At 45.3% G+C, this 6,160-nt stretch overlaps 1 non-coding gene across 1 annotated transcript; it reads left to right on the top strand.

The window, feature by feature from the left end:
• Window positions 1–5,819: 5,819 nt before the first annotated feature.
• Trnat-agu lies at window positions 5,820–5,893 on the top strand. Its single transcript has one exon. It is a non-coding gene; the product is annotated as a tRNA-Thr (tRNA).
• The last annotated feature ends 267 nt before the right edge of the window (window positions 5,894–6,160 follow it).

The following is a 6,160-nucleotide window of genomic DNA, read 5'->3' on the forward strand; positions in this document are numbered from 1 at the left end:
CACTCAACATTGTCAGTGTCGGAACAGAAATTTTCGTTTTGATCTGTTAGGTAGTCTGAAATCTGCCTTCTATTACTCTTGCTAAACAGATAAACCTTCCTCCCTTTTTTTATATTCCTATTAACTTCCATATTCAGGGATGCTGCAACGGCCTTATGATCACTGATTCCCTGTTCTGTACATACAGAGTCGAAAAGTTCGGGTCTGTTTGTTATCAGTAGGTCCAAGATGTTATCTCCACGAGTCGGTTCTCTGTTTAATTGCTCGAGGTAATTTTCGGATAGTGCACTCAGTATAATGTCACTCGATGCTCTGTCCCTACCACCCGTCCTAAACATCTGAGTGTCCCAGTCTATATCTGGTAAATTGAAATCTCCACCTAAGACTATAACATGCTGAGAAAATTTATGTGAAATGTATTCCAAATTTTCTCTCAGTTGTTCTGCCACTAATGCTGCTGAGTCGGGAGGTCGGTAAAAGGAGCCAACTATTAACCTAGCTCGGTTGTTGAGTGCAACCTCCACCCATAATAATTCACAGGAACTATCCACTTCTACTTCACTACAGGATAAACTACTATTAACAGCGACGAACACTCCACCACCGGTTGCATGCAATCTATCCTTTCTGAACATCGTCTGTACCTTTCTAAAAATTTCGGCAGAATTTATCTCTGGCTTCAGCCAGCTTTCTGTACCCATAACGATTTCAGCTTCGGTGCTTTCTATCAGCGCTTGAAGCTCCGGTACTTTACGAATGCAGCTTCGACAGTTTACAATTACAATACCGATTGCGATTTCCCTAAATTGCTTCAGGTAAATGCCGGGATATGTGTGTACTCAAACCTCCGCCGGGATCAGCCGCACAAACTGCCGGGATAGTTCATTTGAAAGGGCACGGCTGATTTCCTTCCTCATCCTTCTCTAATCCAAACTTGTGCTCAGTCTCTAATGACCTCGCTGTCGACGGGTCGTTTAACACTAATCTCCTCCTCTTCCTGAAACCTCTCCCCAGGTCATCGCTATGAAACATTCCAGCTCCTAACTTGCCGTCTATCCTGTCGATCTTACTCCATACATTCATCTGAGTTACTTTCCATCTCCGAATTGACTTTCTACGACCTTCAGCTTCTTTTCAACCTCTGTTTCTCCCTTACACAGATTATTGCCCTTTGACTGGATGCTTTCCCTGACTTCAGCTCCTTGACTTTTATACTGTGTTTAATTTCACCTAATCAGCATTTCATTTCCACTAGACCTTGCAGTATTCGTTTCAGAGCTATTCAGAGCGCCTACACAGATTTCATTCTTCGAAGATTTGTTGTCACTGGTGACTTTGATATAAAATTTCCATTTACTTTATTTATTTTTAAATCCGCACTAAGCCCAACACACAGTTTTTAAAGACACCCCGCTATACACGTGACAATTGACTTTTCGTCGTTTATCCTTGTCTTTTGCAGTTCTGCTGCTTGTGCCGGTGCGATTCTCTGCCACTTCCGTCGCTGGCGCCACATGTACGACGCTGTCGGTCGCTGGGTGTTCCTCTGGCCTCTGCTGAACCTGCCGCTGATCAGTGCCCGGTGACACGACATGGTTACACTGGGAGGTTTATCATCGCCAAACCCGTTGGGGCTACCGATGTCGTCGCAGATCGATGTCTTTAATATTCACAACATCCGTCTCAAATTTCTCTTCGCTGCATACTGTCATGACTTTGCTCATGCCAAAATCACGGTTTTGGATTTGCAGCGATTTCATCAGACAAATATCGGACAGATCCGCATGTTGTGACGTTCTAGTAGAATTTTAAAATAACTGTTGAATGGATCGCCTAACGAAAAAGTGAAGTGTCCAGAGGAAATGGTCAGCTATCAGTGTAACTTCGTACGTACGTATATGTACGATCGGTGGATATGTAAATGATTAGAGGTGCAACTCTCTGTGACAGGTAGAACGGCCACCAGTCTGTATTAGTGCTGTTTGCTTTTAGTTATTTTACCAGTCCTGGTAACCGGCCGGTGTGGCCGAGCGGTTCTAGGCGCTACATTCCGGAACCGCGCGACTGTTACGGTCGCATGCTCGAATCCTGCCTCGGGCACGGATGTGTGTGATGTCCTTAGGTTAGTTAGGTTTAAGTAGTTCTAAGTTCTAGGGGACTGATGACCTCAGATGTTAAGTCTCATACTGCTCAGAGCCATTTGAACCATTTTTTGAACCAGTCCTGGTAGGATATGTAAGGGGCATGAACAGTGCTAGATATTGAGTGATGGCTGCGAAGGACAGGAAGATGTCGCATACTCCTGTGAGTCAGCCTTACCAGTGGCTGACAGAGTCGGAAATGACCCTCACTAGCCGGCCGCTGTGGCCGAGTGGTTCTAGGCGCTTCAGTCTGGAACCGGGCTGCTGCTACGGTCGCAGGTTCGAATCCTGCCTCTGGCACGGATGTGTGTGATATCCCTAGGTTAGTTAAGTTTAACTAGTACTAAGTCTAGAGACTGATGACCTCAGATGTTAAGTCCCATAGTGCTTAGAGCCATTTGACCTTTTTTTTCCCCCTGACTGTGGATCTCCATTTGGCCAGCAGGCCGAACCATGCACTATTCAGATTTGTAGGTCATTCGCCTGTGTCAGTGGCCCGATGTTGGATTGCATGGGAACATCTGCGATGCTCTGGTTTTACGTCAAAAGAAACTCTGTGACAACTCTCTGCTTGGTACGTGCCTCCGTTCCTGACGCCATTTTGAAGGCTACGTAACGCGCCGCCACCTATCGGAACTTCATGAAACTACAGGGGCTAAAGCGGGAATATTCCACGATTCTGCCTTTTTTTCAACCGAAACTAGCTGAAAAAATGTGTTGCATTACTTATTGAAGGCCCCTCGTATATGTGGACCTGTGCAATTGTAAATGGACACCTCGTCGATCTTCCAGTCGACCACTTCTGACCATCACAAGGGAAGACCGCTGTATTGTGCACCAAGCACATCATAATCGCTTCACATCTACGCCTACCATCCAGGAACAAGTAACGAACTCCTTGCAACAATCTGTGTTATCCTCCACCATTTTTCGGTGGCTAGCAGGAGTCAGATTCGGGAAATACAATCCCATGAGTAGAATGTGTTTAACACCACAATATGGACGGTCTCTGTATGTCCATCTTTTCAGAGATGGTTGCGGGACTTTGCTGTTCAGTACAGAATGTCAAATCAAACACCTTTCAGCTCTCTTCTTTCCAAACTGTTATTTTACTAGGCTACCAGTTTCAGCGATATATTACGCCATCTTAAGGTCATCTGAAGTGATCGCTGTATCAAGGAGATACCAGTCTTTGAATACTGGCCCCTATTTTGACCGAACCGAGGTTGGAATCTTTCTACACGTCGGTCAGAGGGCCTGAAGAAGACATAGCGCTTCGCCAAAACTGGTAGCCCAATAAAATAACAGTTAGGAAATCAGACGGCTGAGAGGTGTTTGATTTGACAACACGAACAGTTCCGTTTGTAGTGATGTGGCGACTGCGGAGCATTGACTCCTGATGAATGGTGTCCACTGTGTTCAGCAATGAATAGCGGTTCTGCCCTATTCCGGATGAGCAGATGACAATCGTTGTCAAATATGGCGGTGAGCTGGGGTGAGGTTTCCATTCAGCGTTTTGGAGAGGCACACCAGCTCCACTCCCGTCATCATGGTGTGGGGAGCTGTCGAGTATGATCTCAGGTCATGACTAGTGGTGACTGAAGGAACTCTGACAGTACAATGACATGTCATGGACATCCTGTGTCGTCATATGTTACCGCTCATGCGACGGTGTTTTGGTGGTTCAAAATGGTTCAAATGGCTCTGAGCGCTATGGGACTTAACATCTGAGGTCATCAGTCCCCTAGAACTTTGAACTACGTAAACCTAACTAACCTAAGGACATCACACACATCCATGCCCGAGGCAGGATTCGAACCTGCTACCGGTCGCGCGGTTCCAGACTGTAGCGCAAGCGCCTATAACCGCTCGGCCACACCGGCCGACTATTTTGGTGGCATTTTTGAACAGGGCAATGCTCGCCCACACATGGCACATGTCTCTATGAACTGCCTGGTTGATGTTGAGGTTGTCCTGTGGCACAACAAGATCCCCAGATCTGTCCCCAGTAGGACACGTGTGCGACCAGCTCGGAAGTTAACTCCATTCCAGCGCCTTTATCCTGGATATTAAGGACTAATTGCAACACGTGTGGGTCAGCTTGCCTCAATACAGGGTACTACGGCATTGTACACATTCCTAACTCTATCAGTGCATGCGTAACGTATAACTGCGTCCTCATAAGTGGCCTCATCCAGACAAATTCTTTTTATTTGGCTTTCTATTGTAATTACTGAAAAAGCAACTCATACCTTCTCAACCAGAGGAGTTTAATTTCCTTTCCTCTTCCCCTTCACGATTCTTCACATTCTTGTCAGGCAGTATGGTTACGTAACCGTCTCATAGAAGTTCGTTGTCGACGGGACGTTAAATCCTGATCTTCCTTTTCCCCTTCTGGTTATTTAAGAGCAGTTAATTGACTGTCACAAAAATCAGAACCAAGAAATTAAGGACACAAAAGTCTGACAAGGAAAACATAAATGATCTAATTATACCACCAACTAAAGAGCTCCAGATCTTATACTTAAAAACACTAGAGTAACATCTGCGTTCAGCATTCTTGTGTAAATGCAGAAACTGAGTTTCCGGCATCCTCTTTTCGTAAACTGACGTGAAGATGGAATGGATTTACAGGTACCTATGTAAGTTCTTAGACTAATACCTAGTGTCACTAACAAGTGTGAGTTCATTCCATTGACGGAGGGTGAAAAGAACGCCATTGTGGGACCTGTTATTAGGTTAATTTCATCTGCATGATCTGTATGGGATAAATACGCAGGTGGCTAAACGATATTCGTATTCCGTCTAGAACGCCGTGTTCTTGGAGTATTTGAAGGAGCATTTCGCGAGATAGAAAGCGTCTTTATTGCAACGTCTGTCAGCTAGGAGTTTTAGTGTCTCTGTTCCTTTCTGTCTTACTTGTCAGTCGACCATTTGCGCCAGATTCTTTTATATACGCTGCCGACAGTGACGTCATTGGTCAAAGCTGAATCGATGTACCGTGGTCTTCAATAGACCTCTGGGTTCTTACGGCCAAGAACCGCATACTAACGACCTTCAGTAGGACTGGCCTTTTTCTGCACACGGCTCAGTGTGCAGACCTCGCCACGATCAGCAATCTCCACCAAATGTCAATAGTATGAAAAGGATAGTTGCTACTCACCATATAGCGCAGATGGTAAGTCGCAGATAGGTACAACAAATAGACTGTCAGAAAGTAAGCTTTCGGCCAACAAGGTCTTCATCGGAAATAGACAACATACACACACGCAAATTCAACTCACACACATGACCACAGTCTCTGGTGGCTGAGATCAGTGTGTGTATGTGTGTGTATGTTGTCTATTTTCGTCGAAGGCCTTGACGGCCTAAAGCTTACTTTCTGACAGTCTATGTTGTACCTTTCTGCGACTCAGCATCTGCGCTATATGGTGAGTAGCAACTATCAATTTCATAATACTTACATTATTGCAGCCTGGATTTTCCATAGTTTTACCTGCACCAAATGTACGAGATGTCGGCGTTGTTCTGAAATAATTCTTGAGAAAAAGCATGTGCCTCAGTGTACCGTATTCGGTACACAAGTGTTCTCATGACACCAGCCGCATCACCTGCAGACCCTGCTGCGGGATCCTGGTTGTGGCTTCCTCCTACGTATATTCTTACTCATAGGCGTCGGGCGCCGTGGCTTAGTTGGTTAAAGCGCCTGTCTAGTAAACAGGAGATCGAGGGTTCGAATCCCTCCGGTGCCTCGCAAATTTTTTCTCTTACTGTTAAACGGTGTTATTCGCACTGAACTTCAAAATTACGATCTAGTGTGTCGCTGCACATGACATCCTATGCCGAAATATCATAAATGACTTGCTGTTTAAATTTCCGTTTTACATGTACCTATACTCCGAATCGATTTATCGAACACATTTTTGCCGTCTTTCTTCTGTTAGTTTCAGGCTCCTCTGCTTTTAGATCACTTGGTGTCGGCGCTTCGTTGAATGTCGCAGTGAAGTCAAAATTTGGAA

The sequence above is a fragment of the Schistocerca americana genome, chromosome 2, assembly GCF_021461395.2.
Source record: "Schistocerca americana isolate TAMUIC-IGC-003095 chromosome 2, iqSchAmer2.1, whole genome shotgun sequence".
In the NCBI taxonomy this organism is placed as follows: Eukaryota; Metazoa; Arthropoda; class Insecta; order Orthoptera; family Acrididae; genus Schistocerca; species Schistocerca americana.